The sequence below is a fragment of the Scyliorhinus canicula genome, chromosome 18, assembly GCF_902713615.1.
Source record: "Scyliorhinus canicula chromosome 18, sScyCan1.1, whole genome shotgun sequence".
NCBI lineage: Eukaryota > Metazoa > Chordata > Chondrichthyes > Carcharhiniformes > Scyliorhinidae > Scyliorhinus > Scyliorhinus canicula.
Window position 1 is genome coordinate 86,973,032 of NC_052163.1, and position 22,428 is coordinate 86,995,459.

The window sequence follows — 22,428 nt, forward strand, 5'->3', positions numbered from 1 at the left end:
CAGCAGGGTCTCCAGATTCCTCGTAGGTGAATCTCGGGGCCGTGCATCTTGCTGCCAGCTTGTTGGCTTGGATGGAGTGCTTGGGATGTGAAGTGTGTATATGCGGCTGCAGCTTGTCAGCCTCCTGAGTGCTAATCCCAGACCCGGCGAATCCGGCACCGTTTCCCATTGAAATCGATTGTGTTCCATGTGCCGCTGGTGGTAGCCCCTTAATGGTCAGTGAATTGGTCCAGGTCCGCCACCAGTTTTGCCATCATAGAATAAATCCACAAATCTTGCTCGACGCCAACACTTAGTCTCAGGAACGGAGAATTTTCATTAGCTGCGCAGGAAATTCTGAAATGGAACAAAACTGATCTTGGAATGAAAAAATATTTAACTGTCAATGAGTTTCTGAGAAAACTAATTGCTGTTACATATTAAACTTGAGAAATAAATATTTGCAGGGCCATCAGGTAATAGTAGCGGAGTGGAATTATTTGTTTCATTCATGAGATGTGGCCATCACTGGCAAGACCACCAATTGGCCATGAGGGCAGTTAAGAGTTAACCACTTTGCTGTAGGTCCAGAGCAGGGTAGGGCAAACTTTTCCGTGCAAGGGCCACATTCAGAAATTCACAATTTTAAAGGGCCGCATAGTATATTAAGTAAAATAATTAATATTTAAAATAGCCAAAATAAAAGGTTTTTTAAAAAAAAGCAATTAATTTTTATTAATTAATATTTTAAAGTAGAAACTTTACATGAAACACATTTATTTGAAAAACAAAGTAACTCAGTTTAAAGAAAAAAAACAATTAATTTTTTTAAATTAATATTTTAAAGTAGAAACTTCACATGAAACACATGTTGTGCCGAGCAATGATCACCCTACTCAAGTCAACGTATCCACCCTATACCAGTAACCCAACAGCCCCCCCCATTAATCTTAAAATAAAAAAATAAATAAATAAAAAAAACATTAAAACTTTTTATTTTTATTTTTAAAATTTATTTTTATGACTTGATCTTGGTGGGCCGCATAAAGACCTTTGGCGGCCCGCGGGCCATAGTTTGCCCACCCCTGGTCTAGAGTCACATGTTGGCCAGGCCAGGTAAGGATGGCAGATTTCCTTTCCAAAAGGACATCACAACAATCGGTGGTAGTTGTCAAGGTCACCATTAGTGAGACTAGCTTTACATCTTAGATTTATTGATTGAATTTAAATTCCACCATTGAATCATATAATCATACAGGAGAGAAGAGGCCCTTCGGCCCATGAAGCCTACACCAACAAAAAAAAACTACTGTAATCTACACTAATCTCACTTCCCAGCATTTGGCCTATAGCCTTGAATGCTATGGCATTTCAAGTGCTCATCCAAGTATCTTTTAAAGTTTGTTAGGTTTCCTGTCTCAACTACCCTCCCAGGCAGTGCATTCCAGATTCCCACCACCCTCTGAGTAAAAAGAGTTTCCTCAAATCCCCTCTAAACCTCATATTTTTCACCTGAAAATTAGGGCCCCTTTTTTTGACCCTTCAACTCAGAGGAACAGCTGCTTTATATCTACCCTGTCCACACCCCTCATAATCTTATACACCTCAATCAGGTCCCCTCTCAGCCTTCTCTGCTCCAAAGAAAACAACCCGAGTTTATCTAGCTCTCTTCATGGCTAAAATGCTCCACCTCAGGCAACATCCTGGTGAATCCCCTTTGCGCCCTTTCTAGTGCAATCACATCCTTTCCATAGTGTGATGACCAGAACTGAACACAGTACTCCAGCTGTGGTCTAACCAAAATCATGTACAGCTCTAATATAGCCTCCCTGCTCTTGTATTCTATGCCACAACTTAACTTTCCTATTCAGCAGTCCTGCCACCTTCAGGGATCTGTGGCCATGCAGTCCAAGATCCCTCTGTTCCTTTGAACTTCCCAGTGTCCGGCCATTCATTAAATATTCCCTTGCCGTGTTACTTCTTCCAAAGTGCGTCACTTCACACTTTTCAGGGTTAAATCATCGCTCACCGATCAGGCCATCTGACCAATCTGTCTATATCTTCCAGTAACCTCAGACCTTCTTCTTCACTGTCAACCAGACGGTCAATCTTCGTGTCATCTGCAAACGTACTTATCATCCCTCCCACATTTTCTTCCCTATCGTTTGTATATATCACAAACATTAAGGGACCCAGCACTGATCCCTGTGGTATGCCACTGGACACTGGCCTCCAGCCAGACAAACAGCTTGCTACCACCACCCTCTCTCTCCTGTCATTAATCCATTTTTGGATCCAACTTCCCACTTTCCCTCGGATCCCATGTCCTTTACCTTCTTTATCATTCTCCCACGTGGGACCTTGTCAAAGGTTTTGCCAAAACCAATATAAACTACATCAACTCCACTGCTCTCATCTTCATATCTGGTCACCTCCTCAAAAAATACAATCTAATTTGTCAGCGTCACCTCTCTCTGACAAAGCCATACTGACTATCCATGATCAAACCATGGGCTGGATTCTCCGTTTCAGCGACTGAGTGCCGGCTTGAACGGTGAATTTGCCGGCGTTTTACGACGCCAAAATCAGTGCCGGACCCTCACCGATTCTGGAACTGGTAAGGGCCTAGCAGCGGCACCAGCCAAAAACGCTGGAGAACGGCCAGAACCCTGGCCGTACATGCGCACAGTGAAGACCTGCAACGATCACGCCGTGCAACGATGGCGCCGGCCGTGGGCAGACCTGACCCACCATCCTCAACCCCATAAGCCACCCCCTGGCCGCCCTCTGGTCACCTCCTACCAATCCCCCCAGCCCTCGCGGAAGTCCCCCACTGGCCAGTGGCACCGAACCTTGCCGAGTGTGGTGGCACTGGACACAGTCTGCAGCCGCCACACCAGATGCCCTACTGCTCAGACCACAGGTGTTCCTCGCGATCACAAACTCGGCCCATCGGGACGGAGCACCGCTGGAGGACCTGCCGATGATGCGTCAACAGCGTTGCAATGGTGCGCGGCGCGCGACACAATGATGCCATTTTGGATGGGTTGGAGCATGGCTGACCGGGGTCACACCGGCGCCGGATCCGATTTGGGTGTCAGAGCCCATTCTCCGCCCGATTGCTGAGTACAGTATTGGCGTCGGGCAGCAGAGAATCCAGCCCCTTTTCAAGTGGAGATTGATTCTGTCCTTCAGAATTTCTTCAATAGTTTCCCTACCATCGACGTTCGATTTTGATGTCCTGTTCGCTCCGGTGATGAGCTCTTTGAAGGAGTTAGCACAGGGATGAAGGGCTGAACGATCTCCTTCTTTAGATTCTGAAATACACACTCCTGTGGATCTACAGTCCTTTAACAATGCAGCATTGCGTCTCTTGTTCCTGACGACTTATAGCAGTTGGTGATAATGACAGTCCGTACAGGGCAGCACGGTGGCACAGTGGATTAGCTCTGCTGCCTCACGGGGCCGAGGTCCCAGGTTTGACCCCGGCTCTGGGTCACTGTCCGGGTGGAGTTTGCACATTCTCCCCGTGTTTGTGTGGATTTTGCCCCTGCAACCCAAAGATGTGCAGGCTAGGTGGATTGGCCGTGCTAAGTTGCCCCTTAATTAGAAAAAATGAATTGGGTGCTCTAAATTTATTTTAAAAAAATGACAGTCCATATGGCTGAGGGAGGAATGTTGTCCACAAGCCTGTGAGAATATAGTCCTCTGAGATCTTCAGTGACCACCTATAGCATTAAGAACAGGCACGCAGGTTTAAAATTTCCCCCCTTCCCCCAGTGCCCCCACCCCCCTCCAGCAAATCCAAGCGAAAACCTTCCCACGGATGGCCAGAACATTGAAACCATGTTGTGAGAGAGTGAGATTCTGGTGACAATAACATAACTGGAGGCCTTAAAAAAAAATCCCAGACAGTAAGGTCAAAGGCACCACATCAAAGGGTTTGCAGTAATTGTCACAATTTCACTGCAGTTGATTCCTGCAGTTTTGGCTTGGAAATATGAACCTCTCCGGTTTCTGAGAGCAAACCAGTCTCCACCCCCTTCTGTCATTATCCTTTCAGTACGAGACTATTGATCCTCAAGATTTGGAATGCAACCAGAATATGCTAGCCCACAAATTACTTGATTAAAATAGAACTAAAAATGACAATCATCTGCATGATGAGTTGGGGAGGGGGGGGGAAAGGGGGGGGGGGGAGGGGGAGCTGTGTGGGAATTTGAGAATGGGACTCAGGCATGCCAGAGTTCTGATCCATTTTGTATTGTACAGCACGTTCCAGCAGAAGTGGTTGTCAGTGTCAAAAGTCCTGCCCAGACAGGTGAAGGGATAGATAGTGCACAGAAATAAACAAAGAAAATAGAAGCACGGAGAGGCCATTCAGCCCATTGAGCCTGCTCCACCATTCATTATGATCATGGCTGATCATCAAGTTCAATACCCTGATCCTGCCTTTCCCATACCCCATGATCCCTTTTAGCCCCAAGAGTTATATCTAATTCTTTTTTGAAATTACACAATGTTTTGGCCTCAACTACTTTCTGTGATAGCGAGTTCCACAGATTCACCACTCTCTTGGTGGAGAAATTTCTCCTCATCTCAGTCTTAAAAGGTTTACCCCTGATCCTCAAACTATGACCCCTAGTTCTGGACTCACCCACCATTGGGAACATTCTTTCTGAATCTACCCTGTTTAAACCTGTTAGAATTTTAAAGTTTCTATTAGATCCCCTCTCATTCTTCTAATCTACAATGAATATAATCTTAACCGACTTAGTCTCTCCTCATATGACAGTCCCGCACCACAGAGATCAGCCTGGTAAATCTTTGCTGCACTCCCTCCAGAGCAAGAACATCCTTCCTCAGAGTTGGGGGAGGGCATGGAGGAGGGGTTGTGGTGTGAGGTGCTACGGAGAGAGAATCCGTCAACTTCATGCGTGAGGTAGGGGCTGATACAGTTGAAGGTGGTGTATAGGGCGCACCTCACAAGGACGAGCCGACTTTTTGAGGGGGTGGAGGATGTTTGTGAATCTCAAAGGTGGTGCATGTGAGACTTGAATCAGGTCCCCTAGAAGCCATATTCGGGGTGTCGGATCGGCTGGGTGTGGAAGCGGGTGGGGATACAGATGTCTTAGCCCTCGCCTCGTTGATTGCCCGAAGGCAGATTCTGTTGGGGTGGAGGTCGGTTTCTCTGCCCTGTGCCCCGTCGTGGCAGGGGGACCTGCTGGAGTTCTTCATGCTCGAGAAAGCAATGTTTGAGTTGAGGGGGAGGATGGAAGGATTCTACAAATACAACTCATGGGCCTTTTCATGAATTGGATGATATCGAACATGGGGGGGGGGGGGGGGGGGGTTGAGGGGGGGTTTGGAATGCATAAATTAATGCTGATTCTCTTTCATTGACGTTTTGTATTCAAAATGTTGCGAGCTGCTTGCGGGTGGGTGGGATGAAGGGATTGTTGGCTAGGGGATTGCCATTGTATTTATTGTTACTGTAAATTATTTGTTGGTGTAAATATGATGAAAATGTGAAAAAGGAGAATAAAAATATTTATTAAAAAAAACAAACATCCTTCCTCAGATAAGGACACCAAAACTGTACACAATGCTCCAGATTGGGCCTCACCAATGCTTTATACAATTGCAGTAAAACATCTCTATTCCTACACTCAAATCCTCTTGCTTTGAAGGTCAACATACCATTTGCACTCTTTATTGCCTGCTTATTTTCAGCGACTGATGCATGAGGACACCAAGGTCTCACTGAGTATCCACTTCACTAAATGTACACCCATTCAAATAATAATCTGCCTTCCTATTTTTGCTACCAAAGTGGACAACCTCACATTTATCCACGTTATACTGCATCTGCCATGCATATGCCCATTTACTCAGTCTGTCCAAATCCCGCTGAAGAACCTCTGCATCCTCCTCACAGTTCACACTCCCACCCAACTTTGTATCGTCTGCAAATTTGGAAATACTACGTTTAGTTCGGTCACCCAAGTCATTAATATATAATGTGAATAGTTGGGGTCCTAGTACATATCCCTGCGATACCCCACTGCCCACCAATCAGAAAAAGACCCATTTATCCCAACTTTTTGCTAACCAGATTTCTATTCATCTCATGACACTATCCGTAATAACCATGCATTTCAACTTTACATAGTAATCTGCTACGTGAGACCTTGTCAAAATCTTTCTGAAACTCTAAATAAACCACATCCACCAGTTTTCCCTGGCCAACTCTACTAGTTACATCTTCAAAGAATTCTAGTAGATTTTTCAAGCATGATTTTCCCTTCATAAATCCATGCTGACTCTGTCTGATTATACCACTGCATTCCAAATGCTGTGCTATGAAATCCTTGATATTGGACTCTAGCAACTTCCCTACTACCGACGTTAGGCTCACTGGTCTATAGTTCACTGATTTCTCTCTACCTCCCTTTGTGAATAGTGGACTTATATTAGCTACCTTCCAATCTGTAGGAACCATTCCAGAGTCCAAAGAATTTTAGAAAATGACCACCAATTGATCCACAATTTCTAGGGCCCCTTATTTAAGTACTCTGGGATGAAGATTATCAGGCCCTGGATATTTGTCTGCCTTCAATTCCCATAATTTCCACAAAACCATTTCTTTACTAATACTAAATTCCTTCAGGTCCTCACTAAACTTATGTTTCTCAGAACTTCTGGTACATTATTCATGTATTCCTTTGTGAAGACAGAAGCAAAGTATGAATTTAGTTCCTCAGCCATTTCTTTGTTGATGACAGGGAAATGTCAATTGGCAATGTCAATGGCAATTGGAAATGACAATCTTGTCATTTTCATCAGTTCTGAATCTGGCCTAAACGTACAGATGCAGGAAGTAGTGTGAAGGCCAAAGTCATCGGATCCAGGAGGAAGTTACGATTTAACATAAGGATGAAGTTGGATAATCAGCCCCTTGTGCCTTGTCCACCATTCAGTAAGATCATGGTTGACTTGTAGCCCCATTTATCTGCCTTGGCTCCAGAGAGTACCTCTGAGCGCCCTAGGATTCTGTGCATATCTCTGCAGTTAAGTTCCGCCTTTTGTATTTTCCTTTTGCATAAGAGGGCTTCCACGAGCTGCCGTTGATGCAGATGTTCCTGATGCTGTCACTTGATTGATGCACTGTGTTAAAGCCTTCTTGAATTAAAGTTGGTGCTAAGAATGGCATTGGCGTCTGCTGCCACCCCTGACATTTGCCTCGGGTTCTACGTGTGCCCCAAGCAAAGCTGGGACATTAATCGAGCTCCCTTTTAGAGCACCACCGAGGCAATCTGAGTCTGCACGCCACAGAACCACACTCCACCTTGACTCTTCCAGCATCCTGTGCAGGATGTTCTGGCCCGGTCTGCTTCCGGGAGTCACCCAGCCCCGCTGAAAGTCAACGGCTGGGCTGCCGCATGTTGTGCTGTGACGGGACTAGAAAATCCCGGCCCTTGTGTATTATCCAAACAAATCCTCATGGGAACCATCTATTCCCTTCCTGGGGGGATCGTATTGGTTTGCTGAATTAGAAAGTGAGCATGGCTCTGCTACCTACACATCCTTATCCAAGCCATTCAGAGATGCAAAATACCCTATTTCACTTCATTCCACCTCCTCCTCAGTGACATCCTGCCACAGTCCAGTGTGAGGATATAAAATGGAGTGGTGTTAGAGATTTATGACTGGACATTATCTTTTTGTTTTTATAAATTTAGTGTACCCAATTAATTTTTTTTTCCAATTAAGGAGCAATTTAGTGCGCTCAATCCACCTACCTTGCACATCTTTGGGTTGTGGGGGCGAAACCCACACAAACACGGGGAGAATGTGCAAACTCCACGCAGGCAGTGACCGAGAGCTGGGATCGAACCTGGGACCTTGGCGCCATGAGGCAGCAAAGCTAACCCGCTGCGCCACCATGCTGCCCTTTATCTCAGGGAATATGAGCTCCCCTGATATGGGGCTGGATTATCCAAAAATGCAAAAATGGGGGTATGCAACATGGCGGACTCGCACTGCAGACTCATCAAAAATGTAGGCCGCCCCCACCCCCCCGAGACTGCGCGCACTCGCGAGTCCATGAGGCCCCCCACGGTGATCGATCCCCCAACCACCCGAGGTTCCCAATGGCCAATATGTGGTCAGAACCACGCTGTCGGGAACTCGGCCAGTTTTGCGCGGAGAATCTTGGGGACCGGAGAATCGCTTCAGCGGCACCGGTCTCGAATCCTGGGTAAACTGCCATGCTCCGCCCTGCGCCGAATGCGATTTCAGCGTCGTGGCTCAGAGAATCCAGCCCAAGGGGTCAGGGCAATCGTTAACCTTTTCTGTTGTATAAATAGAGCTGGCCAGTAAGGTACAATCAAGAGAGAAGACCAGTAGCGAACTACCGGGGCTGTATAAATATTAGTCTAAATAAAGTTAAGTTTTGTTTGACTCACAAACCCGTGTTGGACTCTTCATGGCTCTCACAAAATGCTGTTTACCTCCTCAGGCCAGCCGGGGTTTCATATTCAAAGCAGCTTTAAATCTCCATATCAGGCCTTCCTCTACCTGTCATCAGCTTTCCCTGTGATCAGAAACCAAGGAGAATAGGACTTGAATGTAGCAGTGAAAGCTAGTTTGGGTCCCTTGTCATTGTTAAAGTTGTCAGAATTGCTTGGCTTCAAAGTTGCTGTGCCTTGTGGCAGCTCTTTTGCCTTTGAATTAGAAGGTTGTGGTTTCAAGGCCCAGAGACTTTGAGCACAAAATCCAGGCTGACAGTCCAGTGCAGAACTCAGTGAGTGCTGTAGAGGTTCCGTCGTTTGGATGAGCCATTAAATCGAGATTTGCATCTGCCCTCTGAACTGAATGTAAGAGTTTGTGCCACTAGGTGCCAAGGAGCTCTCCTCAATTTCTTGACCAATATTAATCCCTGAATCATCATCATTATCTTACCATTATCACAATGCTGCACATAGAACCTTATTGTGTGCAAATTGGCTGCTACATTTCCTCCACTACAACAGTTGAGATGTACCAACTTGACTACAAAACACATGGGACTTCAGAAATGCAAAACATTTTTCTTTATTTAATTTTTGCAACGCACAATTCTGTTCTGAACTACCACAATGTTCTGAGATTGGGTCCTTCTGTCTTCAACTCTAGTGTCAGAGTTTTCCAGCTCTCTCGCTGTGTTTCTCCTTGACGGGGCCGGCGAGCCATTGAAATCTCAGGAAGTTCCCTCCAGTGTGATGGGCTGGAAAAACTCTGGCCCAGGTGTGGATATTGGCTCTTAGACTGATTGTGGACATACGCTTCCTCCTCGGTCTGATGGGCAGCCGGGTTTTCAGGGTGTGCGGCGGCCCCCTGCACATGAGGTGCCACCTCCATCCTACATCATCGCTGCTGCCACCTTCTGAGGTGTCTGCCCCCCTCGGTGGCCACCAGCAGCGTGATGGCAGCCACTGCGAGATCAACACCACGATCCACTTTGGTATGAGGAAGGAATTGGTGCTGGAGAGAGATGGCCATAAGTTGGGGCTTCCACCCTGGGACCCTCAAAACCCCTAAGCACCCCCACCCTTATATGTTCCGCCTTATTTCAGTGCCATCCAGCGAGTCAGTTGTGCTGACAAATCTTGCTCTGCATACTCACCCCCGGCAACATCAGGAGCCGCTAGCCCCAGACCCTGAACACTGCCAGGAACATTAGCGAGACCGTACTTGGATGTCCTCCTCTGATCCACACACCCACTCTTTGGTTGTGAGAAGATCCTCCATGCTGAAACCCTGCTCTATAATGTTTGATTATTAGCAGCTGCCTTTATGGTGTTGACGCTCCTATAATCCAGACACATTGTTCAGGCATCAAAGTTTTTGATTGAAATGTTAAGCACTAATCATCCTTTGAGACATGGCAGGTGTGCCCTCGAGAAACCACTTGAGGGTTGCGGAGTGCTCTTACACCTAACAAGGCCAATTCCTCATTTGTAATAGCCTTCCGCTGTGAAGCTAGAGGCTGCTCATAGTCAAGGGGAGTTAAAGTGACCTTCGGCATAGAACCAAGAGCAGGGCTCTGTCCGGGAAGTGTTTGGGAGGGCAGACAGGCTGCAGCTGTAGTTGCCCCTGTTATGGGTCTCCACAATGCTTAAAGATGGCTTGAAGGTCTCACAGACGCAAAGCCTCTCACCCCACCGACCTAGGGACGACCCCAGACCTAGACCCTTCAGCCCTCTGACCAAGCCCAACCCCCCTAAGGGGTCCCACAACCCCTCCCCTGAGCACTGGGCCAGGAGCTCTGATGCGCTTGAGCTGCATGCCAGAAAATGGAAAGGGCTATTCACCTCCTCACTTCCCTTCAGCTGCCATTGTGCCAGCTTCACAGTTTTAAAAAGGAGTACTAAACAATGCCCCCTGTGATTTCTTACTAGGGAGTTAGGTTCAGACGTGGGTTCTTTACTCAGAGAGTAGTAAGGGCGTGGAATGCCCTGCCTGTAACAGTAGTGGACTCGCCAACACTAAGGGCATTCAAATGGTCATTGGATAAACATATGGATGATAAGGGAATAGTGGAGTTGGGCTTTAGAGTGGTTTCACCGGTTGGCGCAACATTGAGGGCCGAAGGGCCTGTACTGCGCTGTAATGTTCTATGTTCTAGTTGGTCAATTCTCACTTATGTCATTGAAATGAGTGCAGATGAAGGTTAATGACATGCTCGCCGTTTTTGGGCGAGATCCAGAACATGCCATCAGGAGCGGGCCGGGTAAATTGCAAACTGGTTCGCAACTGGCGTTAATCTCGATTTTGGCCTTTCCTGCTATTTACCCAGTGAGCCCAGATCTGTGCCAGGCGGAACATGGTGGCAAATCGCTTCCAAAAGATAGGGTAGATAAAGGTAAACTGTTTCCACTGGTTGGAGATTCTAGAACCAGGGGCATAGTCTAGAAATTAGTGCCAGACCATTCAGGGGAGATGTTAGGAAGCACTTCTATACACAAAGGGTGGAAGAGGTTTGGAACTCTCTCCCACAAATGGCAATTGATGCCAGATCAGTTATTAATTTGAAATCTGAGATAGACAAAATTTTGTTTAGCAAAGTTTTAAGGGATATGGGTAGGTATACGGAGTTAGGCCACAGATCAGCCATGATCTCATTGAGTTGTGGAGCAGGCTCGAGGGACTGAATGGCCTACTCTTGCTCCTACGTTCCGAGTGCAGTATGTAGGTGTTAGCAGCCCTCAGTTACTTCACTCAAGTGGCTACTCTGTGTGCGCGAACAGACACAGTGAACCAATTGACCATGGAAAGCATCACAGCCATGCATGATCCTGTCCTGTTCCAACACCCATTTGGTTTTCAACAGGCGTCAGTGAATGGTGTTTAGCTGTGGAGAACCCTCACTTCCTGACACTGTTGTGCTGAGCTGATGAACCACTTCTTCAGCAGATATCAGCTTATTCCGCTAAACAAATGAAAGGCAGCAACAGCAACCACGTGGGTAAATGGAGCTGTTAGAAAGTGACAGAGTGATGAAAAAGACATGTTGGCACTTATTGAAGATGGGCAATTTTTGGATATGTGACACCTAACCAACGTAAAATATTGAAAACCTGGAGAAATTGAACATTGCCTTCGGACCTTTAATGTCTACCTGGAGCACTGAAATGGACTGACAGGGCTTTGGTCAAACCTCTTCACCGCAACCCCATTGAAAACATTTCTGCTAAGATCCTCAAACCAGTGTTCCTGATTTACTTGGTTTGACCAGGGTGCAACTTGTAGGGAAACGGGGACATCCATTTTAGTACAATCAAAGGTCAACTCTTCCAACTCTCTTTTACATCCATTGGCCAAAATTACACCTAGATCACTATATGACAAATGACAGTGGTAGCGTGATTCAGTTGGTAACAATTGTGCCTCATAATCAGAAGGCCTTGAGTTCAAGTATTCTCCCAGGCTTTAGGGTAGGCTGACTCTCCAATACAGTAATGAAGGAATGTTGCATTACCAGACGTCTTGTCCTTTAGGGAAGATGCAAAATGGATGTCCTACTGGCTTTGATGAATGTATTTGTGGAAGATTAATATCCAAGCCAACATTTTCCTCCAGCAATACCACTGAACCGTGGGCAGCACGGTAGCATTGTGGATAGCGCAATTGCTTCACAGCTCCAGGGTCCCAGGTTCGATTCCCGGCTTGGCCTTGTGTAGGGTGCTCTTTCCAGGAGCCGGTGCAGACTCGATGGGCCGAATGGCCTCCTTCTGCACTGTAAATTCTATGATCTATGATCTATAAAAGCAGATAAACTGGTCATGTAGCGCAATGCTGTAAAAATGGCTGTTGCTGCAATTGTCTGCGTGACAATAGTCACCTGCACTTTAACATAATTTACTCCTCACATAACATTCTTTGAAATATTTCTAAGAGGTATAACATAAATGCGAATATTTTTTCCTATATTTTTATTAACTGTGTTTGATTCCATTCCACAATTGGTCTCCAGGGCCTCTTCCATTGGCCAGCTCCTCGCCAGGATATGTGTGCAAATTGCCTGGGTCCATTCTCTTTTCATTTTCTCCCTCACTATCTTTGGGAAAACACATCCCATTTCTTCCCTACCCTTCTTCAAGACTGAAAACTCATTGTTTGCAGAACTGGTGGGTGGCTGAAAATACACCTGACAGCCCGTCAAGCAATACCTAGAGAATGTTCTTCTGGAAATAAAGACTTAAATTGATACCACAATCCCAAGAACATTTCAAAACAGTGACAAATAATTTGTCACCGGCTCCATCTTCCACTCTGGGTTGCGATCCGTCTTAAAGCAGCTTTGTTTAAAGGCATGGCATTGATAAAACGGCCAGTGTGCTGATGGACCTGACTCAGGCTTGCTGTCATTGGGGTTGGCAGTGATCACCATTCCTTGCCCCTCTGGATGCCAGTGTGAACCTATTGGTTGTGTGAAACCTAATATCACACCTTGGAGAACTTTTTTTTTCTTTATTCTTTCATGGGACTTGGGTGCCATTGGCAAAGTCAGCATTTGTTGCCCATCCCATATTGCCCTTGAACTCAATGGCTTGCTGGGCCAATTCAGAGGGTGGTTAAGAGTCAACCATATTGTTGTGGGTCTGGGATTGCAAGTAGGCCAGACCGAGTAAGGGTGATAAATTTCCTCTATAAAGAGCATTATTGAAGGGTTTTTACAACAATTGATGATAGTTTCACGGTCACCATCACTGAAATTAGATTTGCAGTCAATCAATTGCAGATTTTAATGAATTGAATTTAAGTTCCACCGGGACTATGCTGCCTCGTTTTCGGGCTCACCTCTTCTCTCAATGTGATCAAGTGGAGCAGAGCAGGGCGACCGAGATTGAAAAAGCAGACAGGAGGGCGAGATAAGGGCTGCAAGGAGGAGGATAAAGCAGGGCCAGAGCCAGATACGTACTGGGAGGGGAGTCACCGTACTAGCAAGGAGGGTCAACACAGGAGGGCAGAAAGAGAGGGGGGCTGTGGAGCACCTCTCAGGGGAGAGGGACCGCCTGGCACAAAGAGGGGATGGGGACGCTGTCATAATATACACACAAGTATATGATGGTGCACAGACAGGCATTGATTGACACAGAGGATGACCAATGAACACACAGAACACAGCAGCCAATCACCAGACAGGACACGACCACTATAAAGCCAGAGGGCACTAGTTTTCCCGCTCTCTGGGGATCCAGCCTCTGAGACAGTCAGAGCCCGTGTGCAACAACTAGAACATACACCATGTGGTAGTAAGATAGTCTGGTCAGGTTAGCTTCAGGTCTCCAGTCAACTCATCATAGTGTATGATAGTTAAGAATTCAATAAAATAGAGTTGCATTTCTTCAAGTGTTGGAAGCCTGTCTCTCTCACTGCTGCAGTAAACGCAGTCCTCGCAGACTCAGCTTACCCAACACATCAGACGCAACAGAAGGGAAGGATGAACATGGGGGGGGGGGGGGGGAGAGAAGAGGGACAGGTGCTGGAAGGGGGGTGATCGCAGAACAAAAAAGAAGCAAAGGGAAGGTTGCGGCAGAGGAACAGAATGGACATAGGCCTCGGCAGTCATGGAGCAGGGCGAGAAACCAAGATGGCCCCGCAAACAGCCACTCAGGAGGGCATCAGGGCAAAGGGAGAGCCTGGAGTGCAGGGGCGCATCCACGTGGTGCACACATAGTTGGTGGCCATGTTGGGTGCCCCCTGGACGAAGGGAAACCCGAGCACTGGAGCTCGACCTCATGGTGAGAGTGGCGACAGCGGCCATTTTGACGGCCCCCTGACAAAGGGGTGCAGGGGCTCATCCGACAGGTAAGTATGGGTGATCCCGCAGGACCAGGGGGTCTGAAAACCCCCACCAGGATTGTTACCTAGAACATAAGGGGACTTAACGGCCCAGTGAAAAGATCCAGAGTCTTTGCCCACTTAAGAAGCTTAAAAGCCAACATAATCTACTTACAAGAGACGCACCTGAGAGAGAAAGACCGACTGCTGGTAAGGAAGTTCTGGGTGGGACAGACGTACCACTCATGTTGATGGGCGAGGGCAAGGGGAGTAGCAATACTAATCAACAAGAGGACGAGGTTTACAGAAACCAAGACAGTTACGGACCCAGGGGGGTGGTACGTCATAGTCAGCGGTGTCCTGGAAGGGCCACCGGTGGTACTGGTAAACGTGTACACTCTCAACTGAGGCGACACGGAATTCATAAAGAAGACCATGGCAGAAATTCCCGACATTGACGCACACCGACTGATTATGGGGGGGTGACTTTAACTGCGTGCAGGACCCACTGACCGACCGATTCAACCCCAGAACAGGGAAAAAGACTAGCATGGCGAGGGAACTAGGGGCTTTTATATAGAAGATGGGGGTGGTGGACCCATGGGGATTCCTGCACCCAGGAAAAAAGTAATTATCAGACTTTTCACAAGTGCACAAGGTGGACACCCGTATCGACTTCTTTGCAGTGAGGAAATCGGTGCTTCCAGGGATCACTGGAGCGGAATACTCCGCGATCGTTATCTCCAACCAAGCTCCACACTGTATGGATGTGAGGTTGGAGACAGAGGTGCCCAGCCCCCCACATGAAGGCTGGACACGGACCTCCTGGCCGACAAGGCCTTCTGCTAAAAACATCGTGGGCCATAGATGACTACGCTAGTAACAACCAAAACAGGAAGGTCTCACCCTCCACGTTTTGGGAGGCACTGAAGGCCATGATTAGAGGAGAGATCATAGCCTACAAGGCTAGCAGAGATAGGGAAGAGAGGGTGACCAGGCAACGACTAGTGGACTCCATTCTGGAAGTTGACAGAAAATACTCCGAGGCCCCGACCGTAGAGCTGCTGGGTGGGAGGAAGAAGCTGCAAATGGACTTTAATCTGCCATCCACCAGGAAAGCAGTGTACCAACTCCGCCAGACATGAGGGACCTTCTACGAACACGGAGACAAGGCTGGCCACCTATTGGCTCACCAGCTGAGAAAGCAGGCAGCCACGAGGGAAATAGCGCAGGTAAAGGATAGAAGAGGCAGCTTGGTAACGGAACCAAAGGAGGTCAATCGGGCATTTGAGACCTTCTACCGGGGACTGAACACCTCCAAGCCCCCTGAAGGGGAGGCGGGGATGAAATAGTTCATTGACAGACTGGAACTCCAGTTATGGGGGAAGACAGAATGGGGGAGCTGGAAACACCAATAGATCTGGGAGAAATCATGGAGAGCATCAATTCCATGCAGGCGAGAAAGGGCCCGAGACCCGATGGATTCCCGGCGGACGTCTACAAAGAATTTGCACCAGTCCTGGTCCCACACCTAAGAGGCATGTTTATGGACTCACTGGCAAGGGGCACCCTGACCCCCACGCTAGCGCAGGCCACAATTTTACTGATATCCAAAAAAGATAGAGACCCGATGGAATGTGGACCATATGGACCCATTTCACTGCTGAATGTGGATGCGTAAATACTCACGAAGGTCCTGGCCAAAAGGCTGGTGTTGCTAAATGTTGCTAAGTGTGCTTTACACTTAATTGCTCTGTTTTATAACCTTTGCTCTAGAGTCGCCAGGTATCTTTATGATACCACCACGAGGTTCAAGTTCAAGTTCTGATCAATAACTCAATACACCAGTTAGTAACGTTCAAATCAAAACACATTTATTATGTACACAGTCAATCGCTACTCATGCATAAAATACTATTCACTAGGCTATTTCTAACACTAACAGGCCAATACTTAGCTTTGGAAAATGGACCCACTAGGTCAGGGGAACAATTGGCCTCTCATTCGATCCTGAGTCTGCAGGCTTCCAGCTGGTATGGACTAAGGGTTAGGAGTGCCTATCACGTAGCGTGCGTTGACTGGACACCTACTTGGTTGGTGCAGCTGCTAGGCAAGTCTCTCTGAGTTGAGAGTCACGGTCAAGAGTTCTTTGAGAGCTGCCAAGAAGAACAAATTGAACTTGGGGACTCTATTTTATAGTCCCCAAGGGCTTTGCGCCCTTTTGGGCGGACCCGTACCTGGTTCCAAGTGATTGGACTGAGTTCTGATTACTTGGATCGATTTCTCCAATACTGGAGTTGTTCCCTGATCGCTGGGCGGTTCTTAAGTGTCCGTTGGCCTTCCTTTGTCTTGGCTCCTGCTGGTGCCGAGGAGTCTGGCTTGGCCTCGATTATCTTAACTGTTTCAATTGTTCCTGGGGATCGCTCATCAATATGTAGATGGCCGTCAGTTTCAATGCTGTCTGGGTTCTGCAAGTTCTAATATACAGGAGATTTTGCACCTGCTTGTTTTTCTGTCCTTGGCTGAATTTCCCAGCATTCTTAGCGAATCTCCATTTTAAAGTCGGGAAGTGGCCAACCCAGGTGGCTACAATGGAGAGCTGCATACCGGAGGGAGTCGCAGAGGACAGTGGTTAGCGCAGTTGCTTCACAGCTCCAGGGTCCCAGGTTCGATTCCCAGCTTGGGTCACTGTCTGTGCGGAGTCTGCACATTCTCCTCGTGTCCACGTTGGTTTCCTCGAGGTGCTCCAGTTTCCTCCCACAGTCCAAAGATGTGCAGGTTAGGTGGATTGACCATGCTAAATTGCCCTTAGTGTTCAAAAAGGTTAGATGGGGTGACTGGGTTACAGGGATAGGGTGGAGGTGTGGGCTTAGGTAGGGTGATCTTTCCATGGGCCAGTGCAGACTCGATGGGCTGAATTGCCTCCTACTACACTGTAAATTCTATGTTTTGTGTTCTGGGACCAAATGGACTATGTCAAGGGTAGGCAGCTCACAGCGAACATTAGGTCACTGCTGAATGTAATAATGACCCCCCCCCCCCCCCCGGGGGAGAGAACACCAGAGTTGATCGTCTACCTAGAGGCAGAAAAGGTCTTTGATAGAGTTGAATGGAAGTACCTCTTCGAGATACTGGAAAGGTTTGGGCTAAGAGTGGGGTTCACCACCTGGGTGACACTCCTGTACAACGCTCCTAAGTCGAGCATCCGAATTAACACCACCAGCTCTGAATACTTCCAGCTACAACTCTTCTTGCGCTAGCGATCGAACCCTTGGGATAGCCTTGCGGGATGTGAAAAGCTGGAAGGGCATCTGGAAAGGAGGCAGAGAGCACAAATTCTCACTCTATGCAGATGGCCTGCCCCTCTATGTGTCGAAGCCACAGGAGGGACTGAAGGCAATACTGCAGATCCTGAAAGCGTTTGGAACCTTTTCAGGCTATAAACCTAACCTGGGCAAAAATGAGGCATTCCCAGTGAACCCAGATGGGGGAGGGGCAGAGCTGGAGAGGCTCTCTTTTAAAACGGCCCAGAACAGATTCCATTACCTGGAGATCCAGATAGCCAGAAACTGGATACAGTTCCACAAGTGGAACCTGACCAGCCTGGTGGAGGAAGTAAAAAAGGACATTAGAAAGGTGGGGCTCACTCCCACTCTCCCTGGCGGGGAGAGTGTAGATGGTCAAGATGAACGTACTGCCGAAGTTCCTCTTCCTGTTTGGATCCATACCGACCTTCATCTCCAAGGCCTTCTTCCAAAATGCAGACAGCCTAGTCATGGCGTTTGTGTGAGTGGGTAAGAATCCAGGAATTCCCAAACCAACATTGCAAAGAAGGAAAATCAAAGGGGGCTTGACTTTACCGAACCTACAGTACTACCACTGGGCAGCAACGGCAGAAAGAGTGAGGGGATGGATACACGAACCCGGCACAGAGTGGGTACAGATGGAGAAGGCCTCCTGTAAATGAACGACCCTCCGGGCCCTGGCTACAGCAGCTATCCTATCCCCTCAACAAGATACACAACAAGCCCAGTGGTGGCGGGTAAGAACATGGGCCCAGCTGAGACTATGCTTCGCGCTAACTAAAATGGCCCCCATCTGCGGCAATCACAGATTGCCCCCAGCCATGCTAGATACCACCATCAAAAGGTGGAGGCGGGACAGGGGCACACCGACGTTTGGGGACTTTTACATAGAGCACAGACTGGCGACACTGGACGAACTGACGAGGAAGTGGAAACTAGCAAAAGAGCAGGAAGTGAGACACCTCCAAACCTCCAAATATAACACTTTCTCTGCAAAGAGACATAGGGTACCCCGGGGCCCCAGAAAACACACTATTAGAGGACCTGATAGTGATATGGGCCAGGGTTTAGAGAACCCAAAGTGTATCATGGAGTTCACTTGACCCACAACTTTTAATAGATTGTGGTATGGGGAGCACACGGCCCACTCTACAGGTGTGGTACAGCAGAAATCGAAAAGTATTTTTTAAAGCAAAACAATATTTATTCTATGAACTCAAGTTAACCCTTTTTAAAACATACAGTGAACATCTTAGCAACCATTAATTCAAATACAACCCCCAAAGAATACAACACTAAGTAACACTTACTTTCCTTTTAACATCCATAAGACTTAATAAAAACTTTTAACAGAAGCACATCAGGTTTAATTCACTGCTGAGAACAGTTATAACTCTGAATTCACCAAATGATCAAGAGATAATCTTTAGATGGCAGAGAGAACAACATTACATATTCTGTGGCTGACTGCTGCTCCAACACTGAAACAAAACCAAAAAAACACAGACACACCCGAGCTTTTCTCAAAATGAAACTAAAAGCTGACAGACAGCCCAGCTCCACCTACACTCTGACATCAATGCAGTAATAAACATCCATTTCTTAAAGGTACACCCACCACAGTTATTCTATAAAAACACCTATTTCGTAAAGGTACTCTCACATGACAATAGGCACAAGCAACAAGGAGCGGGGGCTATGTGGGAAAATATACGGACAGCTACTGGACAGAGCACGAACACCACTGGACGAGACCAGACAGAATTGGGAGGACGAACTGGGGACAGAGATAGGGTGGGGACTCTGGAGTGAAGGACTGAGCAGGGCTAACTCCACCTCCTCCTGCGCAAGTCTCAGTCTATTGCAGCTCAAGGTGGTGCACAGAGCGCACCTGACCCCAAATGAACAGGTTCTTCCCGGAGGTGGAGGATAAATGTGAGTGGTGCCAGAGAGGCCCGGCCAACCACACCCACACGTTCTGGGCTTGTCCCAAAATGGCTGGGATCTGGACAGCCTTCTATGAGCAATGTCCAAGATTGTGGGGTTGAGGGTGATGGGGGAATGGAAGGAAGGTGGAGAAACCACAAAAAATAAGAGAAGAGGGGGTTTACACCCCCCGCCCCCACTGAAAATAAACACAAAGTACAGCTGAGGCTGACGGAGGGGCGGGGTAAGGGGGGGAAGGGACAGGGGGAGCACGAAAGCGAGGGGGCGGGGTGGGGGGGAGGGGAGGACCATAGACAGACCCAGAGGGTGGTGAAATGTACATAGGAACAATTAAAAGAAAGAAGAAATAAACCTTTCTGTACAATAAAGTAAATTAATGCGGGTAAGAAAAATGTGATGTAAACATACAATTGTTGATAAATATGAGAAATGCTAATAAAAAGATTTAAAAAACAATTAAGTTCCACCAGCTGCCATGGTAGAAGGTGGATTTGTGTTGCCAGAGCATTAGCCTGAGCCTCTGGTACAATGAAATTGCTAGTACACCACCATCTCCCACTTCTATACCATTCTATGCAAGTGACTTTGATAAAGAATCCTCTTAAATGCTCACAAAACCCATTTTGGTAATTTCCCTTGACTCCCTCTGGGAGTTCCAAAAGTCCTTCAATATTTCATTCAAGTAATCATTCTTCAAGTGTCAATCTGGATGTTGAATGTCAAAAATCGGTTGTTGATTGAAATAGCTTATTTGAAGTGTTAACACAAGTTGATTGACAGACAGTGGAATAGATAATCCTAATAGATGCTTGCTGAGTTAGTAAGGGAAATATAAAGCAGTACAGTAATGACCCAAACAGGAGGTGAAGTCTGTTAAACTTTTCAATCATGGACGGTACTGAAGCTGATCTTCATTCAATTTCCACACATTCCAAAAAAGGATCACGAGATTACCAAAAACAGGAATGCTACTGTAAGAGGCAGTTTAGAATTGGCCTGGAGTGTCTGGTTCTTTGAATGATCTCTTTCATTGTTGTGTAATGTTTATCAATTCACTTGAGGCCTCCATATCCTTGACTGAAGAATGGGGAGCTGGGCTTAAGAATTTGTTCCTTGCATCTGTCATCACAATATTCCTGAGGATTGTACAGTGTTCAGCAGGATTTGCTACTCTATAGAATCCATTGAATCCCTACAGTGCAGAAGGAAGCCATTCAGCCCATTGAGTCTGCACTGACCCTCTGAAAGAGCTTGCTACCTAGGCCCACTCCTCCACCAGAAATACCCGCAACCGCATCTTACCTGCACATCTTTGGACACTAAGCGGCAATTTTAGCAGGTCAATCCACCTAACCTGCACATCTTTGGACTTGGGAGGAAACCGGAGCACCCGGAGGAAACCCATGCAGACATAGGGAGAAAGTGCAAATTCCACACAGACAGTGGCCCAATGCCGGAATTGAACCCGGGACCCTGGCACTGTGAGGCAACAGTGCTAACCACTGTGCCGCCTACTCAGATAATGAAGCAGTATGTGCTCATATGCAGCAAGAGTTGAATAACATTCAGGCTTGAACTGATAAATGGTAAGTAATATTCGTGCCACACAAGTGCCAGGTAATGACCATCTCCAACAAGAGAGAATCTAACCATCGTCCCTTGACATTCAATGGCATTACCATCACTAAATCCCCCATGATCAACATCCCGGGGGTTCCCATTGACCAGAAATTGAACTAGACAAGCCAGATAAATACTTTGGCTACAAAAGGAGGTCAGAGGTGAGAAAATGGTCTCTGCCCAGATTGACTATCTGGCCCCATCAACACTGTTTCTACTGGAACTTCTTTACCGTCTAAGACTGATTCATCTCTGCTTGCCTATCTCCTGACGTGGAGTCAACTCTGCAGGAAAAGTAAATTGTACTGCATCGGCTTTCAACTTCCGGGAAGAGGTCTCTATTGAACTTAGATTCTGGACTCTGGACTCACATGAAACAATATTCGTTTTTCAATGGTCTTCTCTGTGGTCTACTTTGTGGTCTTTGCCCTGTAAATCTTTATTTTCTCTATCATTCCGAAGGAGCCAAGGTTGTGAATCTATGGAATTCCTTGCCCAGTGAAGCAGTTGAGGATCCTTCATTACATGTTTTTAAGGTAAAGATAGATAGTTTTTTGAAGAATAAAGGGATTAAGGGTTATGGTGTTCAGGCCGGAAAGTGGAGCTGAGTCCACAAAAGATCAGCCATGATCTCATTGAATGGCGGAGCAGGCTCGAGGGGCCAGATGGCCTACTCCTGCTCCTAGTTCTTATGTTCTTATGTTCTTATGTTGCTACCCTTTTCCGTATTTGAGCATGTGCAAATAAACTAACCCTTCAAGTTCATCCTAGCTCAAGTTTATTGTGAAGTTATGAAGAACAAATTGGATCACACCAAAACAGAGAGGTTGGGAAATGATTCTTGCTTAAAAAAAGGGACGAGTGGCGACAGGGGAAATCAAGATTGGTTAAATTAACTCCCCTCCTGCCCATAACAGAAATTGGGAGCTGAAGTCTGAGATACCCCATTTGAATTTTACAAGAGTCCAGGCCGGGAGACCACCCACGTTGGGTATAAAAGGGCCATTTGGAACTCGGTGGCTGAAACAAGTTTTAAAACATAGTAATGTATCTTTCCTAGGCTGCCGGCCCTGGGGTTTCAGGACAAGGTGTTGTTGAAGGATGAAACAGGGGAGGGAAAGTAATCGGATGTCTATAAGGAATTGATGGAGTGGGAGAGATCCCTGGTTTGGGGGGGGGGGGGTATCAAGTGTAAATGGGAGGTGGAGCTGGGAGGGGAGGTGGGGGCAGAGATGTGGGCGGAGGCCTT